This window comes from Macaca nemestrina, chromosome 11, assembly GCF_043159975.1.
Source record: "Macaca nemestrina isolate mMacNem1 chromosome 11, mMacNem.hap1, whole genome shotgun sequence".
Classification (NCBI taxonomy): Eukaryota; Metazoa; Chordata; class Mammalia; order Primates; family Cercopithecidae; genus Macaca; species Macaca nemestrina.
Window position 1 is genome coordinate 87,250,611 of NC_092135.1, and position 17,398 is coordinate 87,268,008.

The 17,398-nt window shown below is 35.1% G+C and overlaps 1 long non-coding RNA gene and 1 pseudogene across 3 annotated transcripts in view; one reads left to right on the forward strand and one right to left on the reverse strand.

Annotated features, from left to right (window-relative positions):
- Positions 1 to 17,398, forward strand: part of LOC112424348 (uncharacterized) — a 69,144-nt gene that overhangs the window by 11,267 nt on the left and 40,479 nt on the right. Inside the window, exons 2-3 of one of the 3 annotated variants that reach the window (XR_011609926.1) lie at positions 7,517 to 7,634; positions 7,720 to 7,810. This is a non-coding gene — a long non-coding RNA (uncharacterized lncRNA). Of the gene's footprint in view, positions 1 to 7,516; positions 7,635 to 7,719; positions 7,811 to 7,861; positions 8,026 to 17,398 lie in introns of all 3 variants that reach the window. The other 2 variants (XR_011609924.1, XR_011609925.1) reach the window with 2 other exon arrangements.
- The window catches only part of LOC105468238 (keratin, type I cytoskeletal 18 pseudogene), a 157,749-nt pseudogene that overhangs the window by 6,931 nt on the left and 133,420 nt on the right, over positions 1 to 17,398 (reverse strand).

The window sequence follows — 17,398 nt, forward strand, 5'->3', positions numbered from 1 at the left end:
GGATAAAGAACCAAGACCATCAGTATGCTATCTTCGAAAGACCCATCTCACATGCAATGACCCACATAGGATCAAAATAAAGGAATGGAGGAAACTCTACCAAGAAATGGAAAACAAAAAAATCAGGGGTTGCAATTCTCCTTTCTGACAAAACAGATGTTAAACCAACAAAGATCAAAGAAGATGAAGAAGGGCATTACATAATGGTAAAGGGTTCAATTCAGCAAAAAGAATTAACTATCCTAAATACATATGCACCCAATACAGGAACACCCAGATTCATAAAGCAAGTTCTCAGAGACCTTCAAAGAGACTTAGACTCCTACAAAATAATAGTGGGGAATTTTAACACCCCACCAACAATATTAGACAGATCATCAAGACAGAAAATTAACAAAGATATTCAAGACCTGAACTCAGCAGTGGATCAAATGGACCCAATAGATATCTATAGAACTCTCCACCCAAAAGCAACAAAACATACATTATTCTCATCACTACATGGCACTTACTGTAAAATCAATCACATAATCAGAAGTAAAACACTCCTCAGCAAATTCAAAAGACCTGAAATCATAACAAACAGTCTCTCAGACCACAGTACAAATTTGAAATCAAGACTAAGAAATTCATTCAAAACCATACAGTTACATGAAAATTGAATAACCTGCTCTGAAATGACTTTTGGTTAAATAATAAAATTAAGGCAGAAATCAACAAGTTCTTTGAAAGTAATGAAAACAAAGATACAACACACCAGAATCTCTGGGACACAGTTATGGCGGTTTTCAGAGGGAAATTTACAGCACTAAATGCGCACATCAAGAAGTTAGAAAAACCTCAAGTTAACCCAACATCACAACTAAAAGAACTACAGAACGAATAGTAAACAAATCCCAAAGCTAACAGAAGACAAGAAATAACCAAAATCAGAGCTGAACCGAAGGATATTGAGACACAAGAAACCATTCAAAGCTTCAATAAATCCAGGAGCTAGTTTTTTGAAAAATTAATAAAACAGATCACTACTAGCTAGACTAACACAGAAAAAAAGTAGTTTCAAATAAACACAATCATAAATGACAAGCGGGATATCACCACTGACTCCACAGAAATACAAACAACCATCAGAGAATATTATGAATATCTCTATGCACATAAACTAGAAAATCTAGAAAAAAACAGATAAATTTCTGGACACATACATCCTCCTATGACTGAACCAGGAAGAAACTGAATCCCTGAACAGACTAATAACAAGTTCTGAAATTGAGGCAGTAATAAATAGCATATCAACCAAAAAAAAAAAACCCAGGACCAGATGGATTCACAGATGAATTCTTCCAAATGTACAAAGAAGAGCTAGTACCATTCCCTTTGCAACTATTCCAAAATATTGAGGAGGAAGGACTCCTTCCGAACTCATTCTATGAGGCCAGCATCATCCTGATGCCCAAACCTGGAAGAGATACAACAAAAAAAGAAAACTTCAGGCCCATATCCTTGATGAACACTGATGCAAAAATCCCCAACAAAATACTGGCAAGCCAAATCCAGCAGCATATCAAAAAGCTAGCTGATCCACCACAATCAAGGAAGCTTCATCCCTGGGATGCACGATTGGTTCAATATACACAAGTCAATACATATGATTCATCTCATAGACAGAACTGAAGACAAAAACCACATGATTATCTCAATAGACGCAGAAAGGCTTTTGGTAAAATTCAACATCCGTTCATGTTAAAAATTACCTATAACTAACTATTGAAGGAAAATACCTCAAAATAATAAGACCCATATATGACAAGCCCACAGCCAACATCATACTGAATGGGCAAAAGCTAGAAGCATTCCTCTTGAAAACCAGCACAAAACAAAGGTGCCCTCTCACCACTCCTATTCCATATAGTATTGGAAGTTCTGGTCAGGACAATTGGGCAAGAGAAAGAAATAAAGGGTATGCAAACAGGAAGAGAGGAAGTCAAACTATCCCTGTTTGCAGATGACATAATCCTATATCTAGAAAACCCCCTTGTCTAGGCCCAAAAGCTTCTTAAGCTGATAAACAACTTCGGGAAGGTCTCAAGATACAAACTTATTGTATAAAAATTACTAGCAATTCTATGCACCACCAACAGTCAAGCCAAGAGTCAAATCAGGAATGAACTCCCATTCACAGTTGCCACAAAAAGAATTATTGGAAAAAAGCTCAATATCACTGATCACTAGAGGAATGCAATGAGATACCATCTTATACCAGTCAGAATGACTATTTAATAAATGACTTTTTAATAAAAAGTCAAAAATAATAGATGCTGGCAAGGTTGTGGAGAAAAAGGAATGCTTATACTCTGTTGGTGGGAGTGTAAATTAGTTCAGCCATTGTGGAAGACAGTGTGTCAATTCCTCAAAGACCTAAAGACAGAAATACCATCCAACCTAGCAATTCCATTACTTGGTATATACCTAAGGAAGATAAATCACTCTGTTACAAAGACACACGCACACATATGTCCTTTGCACCACTATTCATAATAGCAAAGCTAGAGAACCAACTTTAATGTCCATCAATGATAGACTGGATTTAAAAAAATGTGGTACATATACACCATGAAATACTATGCAGCCATAAAAAGGAATGAGATCATGTTCTTTGCAGGGACATAGATGGAGTTGGAGGCCATTATCCTTAGCATACTAATACAGGAACAGAAAGCCAAATACCACATGTTCTCACTTATAAATGGGAGCTCCTGCAGGGTATAATACCTAAGCGATGGGTATATAGGTGCAGCAAACCACCATGGCACATGTTTACCTGTGTAACAAATCTGCATGTCTTGAGGGAAAAAAATAAAAATTAAAAAAAAAAAGTGGGAACTAAACGATGAGAACACATGGACACACAGAGAGGAACAACACAAACTGGGGCCCTTCAGAGGGTAAAGAGTGGGAGGAGGGAGAGAATCAGGAAAAATAATGAATGGTCACTAGGCTTAATTCTTGGGTGGTGAAATAATCTGTAAAACAAACCCCCATGACACAAGTTTACCTGTATAACAAACCTGCACTTGTACCCCTGAACTTAAAGTGTAAGTCAAAATTTATTTATTTATTTTTAGTCACTTAAAAGCAAAAAAAAAAAAAAAGATAGAATGAATAAGACCTACTATTTGATAGCACAACAGGGTGATTATGGTCAATAATACCTTAATTATACACTTTAAAATAACTTAAAAGTGTAGTTGGATTGTTTGTAACTCAAAGGATAAATTCTTAAGGAGATGAAGACCCCATTCTCCACGATGTGCTTATCTCACATTGCATGCCTGTATCAAAACATCTAAAGTATCTCATAAATATATACACCTACTATGTACCCACAAAAATTAAAAAGAAAATAAAAGGGTACATTCGTATTTTTATTCATTTTCATCTTTATATAAAGCCAAAGGTACATTATTTTTAAGAAAACTTGTGAAGTCATTTCTATAGCATAAGATAATGCTGTTTTCTATTAATCAAAATGTCACAGAGTTCAGGTTCCTAAGATTACTTTATGGAGATGTATATCTATATACTTCAAATATCAATTTTCTTTCTAGAAATCAAAATTTTGACTTCTAGAAATCAAAATTTCTAGAATTTTGTCAGAAATAAGATTTTCAAGTAATTTGACTTATCCTGGCAGTATTTCCTTTACATAAATTATAAGAAACACTCATTTGATTTCAATGTTATTTCATATTTTCAGGTTTTCCGTTTTTTAACAGATTTTCTTCTCTGAAAGCCAGAGTTGTTAACACTTCTATAATTCTTCCTATATGCCACATAATGTTCCAAATATTTTCTATGTACTTTTAGGTTCTGAGATTTGAACTGAGACAGTCTGGTTTAAGAATCCATGCTTCTAATCACTAGCAAGGACTCTTAATAATATTCTTGATTTAAAAGAATATATGAGATTAATAAATAACTTATTTCTACATATTACCAAATTTACCAAACCACTCAATATGCCAGTTTTATTACTTAGAAATCCAAGAATTTATTTCATTCACATTGATGAAATAGGGAAAAATGTATATAATTCCAAAGAGTAGTTAATCTAAAAGTTAGGTGTGTGGCTTTAATGTACTAAGAATGTTTTTTTTTATGTTTGACGTACAGATTCAGTCAGATTGCATTATAGGTAAAACTTACTTGCCGGTGATGAAAGCAGCTATGCCAACAATCAAAACTATTCAAATTGAAATTGAAAGGTAAAATTGGCTGGAATTCAAAATTATTTGACTGACCAAAATATAGGAGCACTAAATGTGGTATAATTTTAATGAAATAAAAATGCCATGAACTATTGTATACCTCCCAAAACACACACACACACACACACACACACACACACATTCAGGGAGAGAGAGACATTCTCGTGATCTACCTTAGCAATTAATCATTCATATGTTTGTGTGTGTAATCTGCAGTGATTTTTCTTGTCATTTACTCTTATTTGTTTGTATATATTTGAGAGTGTTTCTCTCATTGATAGCAACATCAAAGGAGGAAAAATGTACTTATACTTTCACTCTAACACTTCAAATTTTCCAGAGAACTCAATTCAGAAAGTTCCAGAACTATATATGGGTGTTCCTCTAAAAGTTTGTTTGTAAGTCAAAAAACATTTACCATAGAAATAAGGTTAGAAGGCTGGGCTCAGTGGCTCATGCCTGTAGTCCTAGCACTTTGGGAGGCCGAGCCAGGTGGATCACTTAAGGTCAGGAGTTCGAGACCAGCCTGGTCAACATGGTGAGACCCCCATCTCTACTAAAAATACAAAAATTAGTCCTGCATGGTGGCAGACTCCTGTAATCCCAGCTACTCAGGAGGCTGAGGCAGCAGAATTGCTTGAACCAAGGAGTCGGAGGTTGCAGTGAGCCAAGATGGCGCCACTGTACTCCAGCCTAAGCGACAGAGAAAGACCCTGTCTCAAAAAAAAAAAAAAGTTAGAAATGGTGATGAGAATTGTATATGAGATCACAACAGCATATTCAATACATTGTGCAGTTAAAGTATATTTTCAATGCAATGTTGAATAAAACCAGTTTATTATAATGATGATGATTATGAAGAAGACAAAAACAAGCAATTCAATTAATAATTTATTTTAAAAGTTTAATTTGTAGGATGACGGTGGGGAGGGAAGCAGCTTCAGAGGCAAAGATTTAGAAAGAAAATTTTAAGGAGACTGTAAAAGAGACTTCTAAGATATATAGACAAGAAGGTTATTTAGGCCGGGTGTAATGGCTCACACTTGTAATCCCAGCACTTTGGGAAGCCAAAGCCAGGAATTGGAGACCAGCCTAGGCAACACAGTGAGAACTTGTCTCTACGAGAAATAAGAAAATTAGCTGGGCATGGTGGTGTGCACCTGCAGTCCCAGCTACCCAGAAGGCTAAAGTGTAAGGATCACTTGAGCCCAGACATTAAAGGTTACAGTAAGCCAATCACACCATTGCCCCCCAGCCTGGGTGACAGCAAGATCCTGTCTGAAAAAATTTATTATACCTTTTCTGGTAGGGAGTGGGGGGAGTTCACCCACTTCCCACTAGAAAAAGTATAATAATAACATCTATAAAAATCAAAATGAGGTCAGTCACGGTGGCTCACACCAATCCAAGCACTTTGGGAGGCCGAGGTGGGAGGATCACTTGAGGTCAGGAGTTCAAGACCAGCCTGGCCAGCATGGTGAAACCTCATCTCTACTAAAAATACAAAAATTAGCTGGGCGTGAGGGCTCACGCCTGTAATCCCAGCTACTTGGCAGGCTGAGGTAGGAGAATGGCTTGAACTCGGGAAGCAAAGGTTGCAGTGAGCAGAGATCATGCCACTGTACTCCAGCCTGGGCAACAGAGCAAGATTCTGTTTCCAAAAAAAAAAAAAAAAAGTCAAAATGAAAGAGTAAGTAAATATAATTTGAATTATATTTACTTTTTTCAGATTTTCTTCTAGTCTTTGTATATCTGACTATAGGAGGTTTAAATGATGCTGATTTTCACTTAAAACATATGCTTTCTCCTTCCTCCATACTTAGGAATCACTAACATTACTTTTTAAATGTTTTGTAATGTCTGTATGAATGTTTTTAGTCCACAAATAGCAAGAAGGAGAAAAATTGTTGAGGGTTGGGCATGGGAATAGGAAAGAAAGAGAGAAAACAGGAGGAAGAGGAAAAGGGGGAGAAAGAAGAAGACAGAATTAGAGAGAAAGGGGACAAGAACAGAAAAAATACATATTGAAGAAAGAAGGAAAGCTCTTAGGTAATTGAAGAAGAATTAGAAGAGGGGGAGATGTACAATTAAAGAGGTATGTGCGAAATCCATGGTCTATGGTGCTTCCTTTTGGTGCATTAAATGAAACAATCAAATTCGATGAAGAATCAAATAAAGGGTTGAAAGATAACTTGAACTAGGCTGTCATACAACTTGATGAAAATTTACTGATGGCCACCCATATGTAAGAAATTACTCAAATAGAAATAACCATATAACTAGACATGATCAGTTATTTTCAGGTGGAAGTTTAAAACAATACTGAGTTATAGACTTAGAAATTTATAGTTAATCTTGATCCTACATAATTGGAATGTTCATGTGCTTATTTTCAAGATGGAGTTCATGTTGAATCAATTTAGGGCTCTGAATTATCACAGCATGAAATATGTTGTAATTTTCCAAACCATTATACTCTTTGCAAGCCACTTAAATACTTCTAATGTGATTTAAAATTTTGGAATTTAATGGCATGTTTATCTTCTGAGATATTCAGCTTGCATATGCAACACAGAAATTCCTGCAGAGTCCATCCAAAGAGCCAACTTCATTCTTTCTCTATTTCATAGCAATGCTCTCAACTAAGTTCCCCTGTGCCTTATCCAACAAAGCTGGCATCCGGTAGTTATACGATTCCAACAAAAAATAACAATGAACCCATTTTGAGTGCTTATCATGTTTCACTTCCCATGCCAAGAAATTCACATTCACTAACTGATATGTAACTAATAATACGTCAATGAGCAAACTACTTAACCAAACCTTCTGCTTTTCTACACAATGTATCTTTAAAACTGTATTCAAAAGTTACAAGTCCAAAGTTAAAAACACATGTTTTCTGGCAGCAAGTAGATACAGCTTTGATTCCCAGAGAGCTAAATCATTGTACAAAATTCTTATTGAAGTCCCAGCAGGCAGCACCTCCCTCAGGCCCAGGCAATTCAGCAAGAAAGAGAGGCCCTGATAAGCCTCCAGAAAACAAGGGTCAGGAGATAGTCTGACTTTTTGGACATACCAGTTAATACTCCCCTTCCATGTGGAAATAGATCCAGGTTCCTCCCTGTCCCACAGACTTGTTACCAGTGTGTCAAGCCTTTAATAGAGGCCAGCACAAAAGGTACCAGCTGCCAGAACATCTTAGATATGTGGAATACATGCATAAGAACAGGATTTTGTTTGCCCCACAGCTATAATAAAGTCAACTTGGTCTCAGCCAGTCATCCCAATGCCAAATTGTTGGTCATCATGGAAGACAGAAATGTAAAAGCCTGGTGAGCTATCAGCCAGCACTGAAAGCCTATGCCTGTAAGTGGTGACTGTCACATAGTATGTGATAAAGTATTTAAGTTTTGGAAGTGATTGACAAGTTCATACAACTTTTGCCTTACAGAAATGTGATGGTTGAACCTCATTAATTAATGCTGGGAAGTCAAAAAAATTACAAATAGAACTACTATATGATTCAGCAATCCCACTTCTGGGTATGTATCTAAAGGAAATGAAATCAGTATGCACTCTCATGTTCACTGCAGCATTACTCACAACAGCCAGGATATGGAATCAACCAAGTGTCTATTGATGGGGAAGTGAGTAAAGAAAATGTGGGATTATATACATGACAAGAAATGATTCCGCCTTTAAGAAGAAGGAAACCTTGTCATTTACAACAACATGCATGAACCTGGAGAAACTTATGGTAAGTGAAATAAGTCAGGCAGAGAAAGACAAATACCGCATGATCTCACTTAAGTATGGAATCTAAGAATGTCTAACTCACAGAACTCAGAGAAGCTGAGAGTAAAACGGTAATTGCCAAGAGGTGGGAGATATAGAGAGATACTGGGCAAAGGGTACAAAGTTTCAGTCAGATAGGATGAACACGTTTTATACATCTATTGTACACCATGGTGACTATAGTTAATAATAATGTATTGTATAATTGAAATTTAGTAAGAAAATAGATCTTAAATTTCCTTACCAAAAAAAGATAACTATGTCAAGTGATGAATTTGATAATTAGCTTGATTTTGGTAATCATTTTATAATGCATACATATTTAAAAACATGTTGTATAGCATAAACATATATAATTTTTATTTCTCAATTTTATCTCAATAAACCTAAGGGGGAAAAAAGCGAATCTCAAACATTAAAAAATAAGATAAAATAGAATAAAATCTCTTAAGCTCTCAAAACCTCAATTAAGTTTAAAGTGTGTTTCTCATTGCTGTATTTATTTGCTTCAGCCCTTAAATATGGTAGAGAAAGAAATAAAATATTCTTTCAAACAAAACACTTCAAAAATCTATAAATAATGGAATGTCCACTTTCACTTAGGGTGTAGTCAGAAGAGATTGTCACTCTCACTCTAACCAATACAAAGACAGAAAAGCTACTAAATAATGTTTTTGTTTTTGTTTTTGTTTTAATTTATGAGGTAAAAGAGAGGAAAAAAAATCTAAATGATCCCTGGAAACATAGGAGGAAAAAAAACTCATAATTAATAGGAATAAGGAAAAACTGCTAAAATGTTAATAAACTTTTAACAGTACTGTGTGGGCTGGCCTAACAGTCTAGAATTCTGGTGTGCCTTATAAAAGGACAAGTCAGCCACAAACCAATTCCCCATTTAACTTTCGCTAAATCATGTTAATAGTGTAGCAAAGGGCAGGGGCAGGGCAGGAGGTCTGAAAGAAATGGGGATATACACAAAGGATTATAAGTCATGCTGCTATAAAGACACATGCACATGTATGTTTACTGCAGCACTATTCACAATAGCAAAGACTTGGAATCAATCCAAATGTCCATCAGTGACAGACTGGATTAAGAAAATGTGGCACATACACATCATGGAATACTATGCAGCCACAAAAAAGGATGAGTTCGTGTCCTTTGTAGGGGCTGGATACAGCTGGAAACCATCATTCTCAGCAAACTATCACAAGAACAGAAAACCAAATACCGCATGTCTTCACTTATAGGTGGGAACTGAACGATGACATCACTTGGACACAGGAAGGGGATCATCACACACCGGGTCCTATTGTGGGGAGGGTGGGGGGAAGAGATAGCATTAGGAGATATACCTAATGTAAATAACAAGTTAATGGGTGCAGCACACCAACATGGCACATGTATACATATGTAACAAACCTGCACATTGTGCACATGTACCCTAGAACTTAAAGTATAATAAAAAAAAAAATGACGAGTTGATGGGTGCTGACGAGTTGATGGGTGCAGCACAGCAACATGGCACAAGTATACATATGTAACAAACCTGCACGTTATGCACATGTACCCTAGAACTTAAAGTATAATAATAATAATAAATAAATAAATAATAAAATAAAATATTTTCATGGTTCAGGCTAGAAAGAAAGAAAGAAAGAAAGAAAGAAAGAAAGAAAGAAAGAAAGAAAGAAAGAAAGAAAGAAAGAAAGAAAGAAAGAAAGAAAGAAAGAAAGAAAGAAAGAAAAGAAAGAAAGAAAGAAATCCTCCTGAAATGCACTGGGCTTTGACCAAGTACACTTCAAAATGTAGGAAGAGAGCAGAGTAAAAAATCCTCTAAGCCATGCTGGGCCGTCACCGATTGCAAAGCAGAAGAACACCAAAGGCTAAACACAGGGAATGAAAATTGATAGAGGTCGCCCCAACTCTCATAGGGTAGATAGAGCAATGACAGCAGCCTACCAAAGGATGGAGACAGGGCAGGATAACTGAAAGAAATTCCCCTGAGGTGCACAGGGCTTTTACCAAAAGCAAAGCTGCAAAACCCAGAAAGTTGAAATAATATAGATCTATCTTCTGAGACATGGAAAGTTAGGGGCAGAGCTGGAGAGTAAAGAAAATTCTTCAGTATCTCAAAATATAGGCAGCACGCCTGTGAAGTAGACAGAAATCTCTGTCCATTGAGAAATCTGACAACACAAGTGAAAAACACAGTGATCTCCAGAGTCTTGCCAATTCTCAGGTCCCAAGCCATAATTTAGGGAAATTCCTGATCTTCCCCTCAAAACCATGTGAAGCTAGTGATAAAATTAAGTACAAAAGTTGCAACAGAGCACAGGCTCATTGCAATTACAGACTACATTGACATAGCCCCTCATCCTTACAACTTGTTAGAAGTAGTGTGTCATTTTCTTGAAGAAAATATTATCTTCAATTTCAACTCTTCTTTGATACAATTTATTTTATACAATCAAAAATTATGAGACATGCATAAAACCAGTAGTATATATGTGATCCAGAATCAAAAGGAAAGTAGTCAACACAAGCCAACCCTCAGAGGAGACGGATGTCAGAATTAGCAGACAAGGGTTTTAAAATAACATAATAAATATTTTATGAGACTGAGAAAAATACGTAGTTAATTTACATGATAATACAGAAAATTTGAGCAAAAATGTTAAAAATAGAAAAGAATCAAATGGAAATTATAGAACTAAAAAATACAAAATTTACAAAATTAGATATGAAGCAGTCATTCGATGACCTAATAGCAGATTGAATGTGAGAAGGAAAAGAATCAGTGAAGTTGAAACAAAAAAATTAACCAGGCCAGGCACAGTGGCTCACACCTGTAATCCCAGCACTTTGGGAGGCAGAGGCGGGTGGATCACGAGGTCAGGAGATAGAGACCATCCTGGCCAACATGGTGAAACCCCGTCTCTAATAAAATATAAAAAATTAGCCAGGCATGGTGGTGTGTGCCTGTAATCCCAAATCTCATCTTGCATTCACACGTGTTGTGGGAGGGAGATAAATGAATAATGCGGGCAGATATTTCCCTTGCTGTTCTCATGATAGTGAGTAAGTCTCATGAGATCTGATGGTTTTAAAAATGGGAGTTTCCCTGCACAAGCTCTCTCTTTGCCTACTGCCATCCATGCAATACATGACTTGTTCCTCCTTGCCTTCTGCCATGATTGTGGGGCCTCCCCAGCCATGTGGAACTATAAATCCATTAAGCTCTTTTTCATGTATATGTCTTTATCAGCAGCATGAAAACAAACTAATACATATATATACTAGTTTTAAAAGTGGTGAAAATAAGGAAGTTAGTGAGATTATATAAATCTCTGAGACAAGGTAGACTTTGTGACTAGAGATAAACAGAAAAAATGATAAAATGTAGAAATATCAAGAAGATTCAGCAATATAATAGTGTATGTTATAATAATAAAGCCACCAAAGTACATGATTCAAAGACTGAGACGTAACAGAAGAAATAGATAAAATCACAAATTAGTTGAGGATTATAACCTTCTCTTGACATTGATTCATAATAGAAGCAGTTAAAAACAGATTATTAAGGGTATAGATAATGTGAGTATTATCAACCAACTTGACCTACTTGGCATTAATAGAGCACTATAACCAACCACTCCAGGATACACATTCTTTTCAGGAATATATGGAACATCCACCATGATAGACCATATACTGGGACATAAATCAAGTCCCCATATATTTCAAAGAATTGAAACCATACAGTTTTGCTGTGTCCCCACCCAAATCTCATCTTTAATTCCCATGTGTTGTGGGACGGACCTGGTGGTAGGTAACTGAATTATGGGAGCAGGTCTTTCTCATGCTGTTCTCATACTAGTGAATAAGTCTCATGAGATCTGATGGTTTTTATAAAGAGGAGTTTCCCTACACAAGCTCTCTCTTTGCCGGCTGCCATTCATGTAAGACATAACTTGATCCTCCTTGCCTTCTGCCATGATGGCGAGGCCTCCCCAGCCACATGAAACTATAAGTTCATTAAACCCTTTTTCCTGCATAAATTACCCACTCTCAGGTATGTCTTTATAAGAAATGTGAAAATGGACTAATACAGTAAATTGGTACCAGTAGAGTGGGGCGCTGCTGAAAAGATACCCAAAAATGTGGAAGTGACTTTGGGACTGGGTAACAGGCAGAGATTGGAACAGTTGTGTTTTGGAGACAACATTATTAAATCTACAGTTAATCTAAAAATCCTCAAATATTTGGAAATTAAGCAACACTTCTCAAAAACTCATGGATCAAAAGAGAAATCACAAAGAAAATTGGAATTATTTTAAACGGAATAATAATGAAAATACAACACATCAGTTTTTCACATAAAGCACATCTCACAGGAAAATTTATAGTAATTAAATGAGAATATTAGGGGAAAAAAGAAGAGTTTAAATTGAATGATCTAATCTACTCTTTCAGAATTTGAAAAAGGAAGAATAAATTAGAGCCAAAGAAAGTAGGAAAGGTGAAAGTTTAAAGATAGAAATAGAAATCAATGAAACAGAAAATGCACTAACAATAGAGAAATCAACAAAGTCAAAAGACCATCCTTTTTAAAAGATTAATGAAATTGCTAAACTTCTAGCAGGACTGATCAAGAGGAGAAATAGAGTAAGTACAAATTACTAATATAACAGATGAAAGAGGGATATCACTTCAAAGCTTGTAGATATTAAAAGGATTATAAACAATTTTATTCCAATGAATTTGACATCTGAAATAGTATGAGCAAATTCCTTGAAAAGTACAACTTAAAACTCACACAAGAAACAAAATCTGAGTAGCTAAATGTTATGAGTTGAATTCTGTAACCCCAAAATTCTATACTGAAGTCCTAACCCCCTGTGCCTAAAAATGTAACTTTATTTGGACATAGGGTCTTTAAAGAGGTAATTCAGTTAGTATGATGTCATTAAGTTGGGCCCTAACCTAATATGACTGATGTTCTCATAAGAAGATAAAATCACAAATATACACAGAGGGAATACATGTAAAAAGACAGAGAAGACACCAATCTATCAGTTAAGAAGACAGGCCTCAAAAGAAACCAATCCTGCTGACACACTGATGTCAGACTTCTAGACTCCAGAATTATGAGAATATAAATTTCCATTGTTTAAGCCATCCAGTCTGTAGGACTTTGTTATGGCTTTCCTAGAAACTGATACATCATACTACTGATAATGAAAGGAAGACTGTAAAAATAAAATGCAGTCATCTCAATATATTTGATATAATGATACAATGTATCTCAGCATAAAAATTAAGATATAATACAGTAATCTCAATAGATTTTTTAAACTATACTTAACAATATTAAACACCCAGTCATAATTCAAAATTCTTAGCAAATTAGGAATAGATAGGAATTGTTTAAATATAATAAAAGGCATCTATTTTTTTAAAGTAACATACTATATAATAGTAAAACACTGAAGGCTGTCACCCTAAAATTGGGAACAAAGTAGGGTGTCTTCCCTCATCACTTGATGGTAGTAAGTCCTAGCCAGTACAAAAAATCAAGAAAAAGAAAAATAGCCAAAATATTGAAAAGAAAGTAAATCATTATTACCCTTTGATAACATTATGGTATATGAATAAAACTCTAGGGAGTCTCCAGAACTCAACCAAAAATAAGAGGTGAATTAGCAAGGTCTCAGAGTACATAATCAGTATCCAAAAATTAACTCTTTTAAAATATTACCAACAATTAGGAATTGTGGTTTAAATATACCACCATTTACACTGGCATTTTAAAAATTACATGCTAAAGACTAAATCTAACCAAAGTTCAAGATCTTCATTAAAAAATAAAAATCATTACTCAAAGTAATTAAAGATCTAAGTAAATGTGAAGATACACTATTTCATAAAATTGGAAGACTAAAATTTGTAAGATCTCCTTTCTCCCCAAATTGATAGATAGGTTTAATGCAGTCTTAGTTAAATGTAAGCAGGTGTTTTTGGACAAAATACAAGCAGTTTCCAAAATTTGTATTGAACGACAAAGTATTAGAAAAGCCACAGCAATGTTAAAAGAGAACAAAAAAAATGTTTAATGGTTTGCATTACCTGATTTCAAGGCTTACTATAAGGCTACAACTATCATGTGATGTTGATGTTGACATAAAAATATAAACGCCTACCAATAGAGCAGAATAGAGATTTCAGAAAAACACAACGTACAGATGGTCAACTGGTTTTTTGAAAAGGCGTCAAGATAATTTAATAGGGGAAATTATAACCTACTCTAAAAATCATATGACAACTGTCTATCCATATTTTTAAAATCCTTGTCATTTACTTCATATTATATGTAAAAAAAATTAACTCATTACTGATCATTGATCTAATTGTAAAAGCTAGAATCATAAAGCTTCTAGAAGAAAAAAGTAAGAGAACATCTTCATGACCTTGAGGGTAGTCAAACAGTTGTTGAACAAAACATAAAACACAAGCCATTAAAGAAAAAAAGTTAACACTTTATATTAGTTTCATCATAATAATCAAAAAACCATTTGTCATCAGGGAAATGCAAATCACAAACCACAATCAACAGATATTTTTAAGCAGACAACAATAAATACTGGCAAAGATATTGAGAAATTGGAAACCTCATATAATTGCTGGTGGGAATGTAAAATGGTGCATTTGGAAAACAGTTAAGCAGTTTCTCAAAAAAGTGAAAAATAGAGCTGTCATATAGCCCAGCAATTCCATTCTTAGAAATACACTTGAGAGAATGGAAACTTAAGTTTACCCCAAACCTGAACATTAATATTTATAACAGTATTGGTTGTAGTAGACAAAAATAGAAACAACCCAAATGCCTATCAATTGATGAATGAATTTTAAATGTAGTATATTCATACAGTGAAATATTATACAGCCATAAATCATGCTAAATGAAATAAGCCACCTACAAAAGGCCACAGATTGTATCATTCCATTTATATGAGCTGTCCAGAATAGGCAATTCTGCATGATTTTTTTAAGCAAATTACCAGCTGCCAGCGTCTGGGGGAAGAGGAAAATGAGGAGTGTTAATAGATATGGGGTATATCTGAGATGTGATGAAAATGTTTAGAATTACATAGTGGTGATGGTCGCACAACTTTGTGAATATACTAAAAAACACTGAATTGTTCACTTAAAGAGTGAATTTGATGGCATGTGAATTACATTTCAATTTTTCGAAAAAAGAAATCATTAAGAAAATGAATAGACAAGACAAAGACTGGGAGAATATGTTAAGAACATTTATCTGACAAAGATCTTCTACAATATAGAAAGAATTCCTAAAAATAAACAATATAAAAATTTTTAAAAATCAAAAATTGGTAGAAGAATGTAAGAGACACTTCATAAAGGAAGACACAGAAAGGCCAATAAACACACAAAAAGTTCCTCAACATCATTCTTAAGCAGAGAAATGCAAATAAAGCCACAATGTGTTAAAATTTTAATCTCACTAGAGTAGTTGAAACCAAAAAGATAAATAGTACCAAATAATGACAAGGATGTGGAACAAATGGAACTTTCATACATTGCTGTTGAGATTGTCAAATGGTACAACCACTGTGAAATACTGGCAATTTAACATAAGGTTCTGTGATGCAGCAATCCCACTGCCAGGAATTTACCCAAGGGATATAAAAACATTACGTCCATAAAATGGCTTTTACAAGAGTATCTTAGTGCTCTTATTTACAATAGCCCAAACTGGAAATAACACAAATGTTCATCATCAAGAGAAGGGAAAATGGTGGTACATTCACATAACAGGATATTGCTCAATTACAATGTAAAAAAATGAAAAACTGATCCATGCAAAAATATGGATGAATCTTACATAGATTTTGACTCAAGAAGCCAAACCCAAAAGAATACATACTGTATGAATCAATGTATATGAAGACAAAGACATGCAAAACTAATCCATATTGTCTCTCGTGTTTGGAGGAGGGTAATGGTAAAGTGACTAGGAAGGAACACAGGGAGCATTCTGGGTGATGGAACTGTTATATATTGGTTTGAGTGGCGACTATACAGGTTTGTACAATAGTCAAAATCTTTGAAATTGTAAACTTAAGACCTTTCACATTCTAAGTACACCACTCTTTAAACATTAAATAAACATAGAAAAAACATAAAAACCTAAACAATAAATCAATTCAGAAGTTATCAAGACTCCATTAAATATCAAAGAGTTTAGATTCAGTTTGAGTTTATGGCCAAAAGATTAGGAACTATTTTTTTCTGGCCTACTTTTTTATTCATTCTTTACATAAATACCGTGTTTGTAAGATACGCCTTTGTGTACATATTTTGCTCAATACAAGCACCAATATTTATTTATTTTTTTCTTTTTTTCTTTTTTTTTTTTTATTATTATACTTTGAGTTCTAGGGTACATGTGCATAACGTGCAGGTTTGTTACATATGTATACTTGTGCCATGTTGGTGTGCTGCACCATTCAACTCGTCAGCACCCATCAACTCGTCATTTACATCAGGTATAACTCCCAATGCAATCCCTCCACCCTCCCCCGTCCCCATGATAGGCCCCAGTGTGTGATGTTCCCCTTCCCGAGTCCAAGTGATCTCATTGTTCAGTTCCCACCTATGAGTGAGAACATGCGGTGTTTGGTTTTCTGTTCTTGTGATAGTTTGCTAAGAATGATGGTTTCCAGCTGCATCCATGTCCCTACAAAGGACACAAACTCATCCTTTTTTATGGCTGCATAGTATTCCATGGTGTATATGTGCCACATTTTCTTAATCCAATCTGTCACTGATGGACATTTGGGTTGATTCCAAGTCTTTGCTATTGTGAATAGTGCTGCAATAAACATACGTGTGCATGTGTCTTTATAGCAGCATGATTTATAATCCTTTGGGTATATACCCAGTAATGGGATGGCTGGGTCATATGGTACATCTAGTTCTAGATCCTTGAGGAATTGCCATACTGTTTTCCATAATGGTTGAACTAGTTGACAATCCCACCAACAGTGTAAAAGTGTTCCTATTTCTCCACATCCTCTCCAGCACCTGTTGTTTCCTGACTTTTGAATGATCTCCATTCTAACTGGTGTGAGATGGTATCTCATTGTGGTTTTGATTTGCATTTCTCTGATGGCCAGTGATGCTGAGCATTTTTTCATGTGTCTGTTGGCTGTATGAATGTCTTCTTTTGAGAAATGTCTGTTCATATCCTTTGCCCACTTTTTGATGGGGTTGTTTGTTTTTTTCTTGTAAATTTGTTTGAGTTCTTT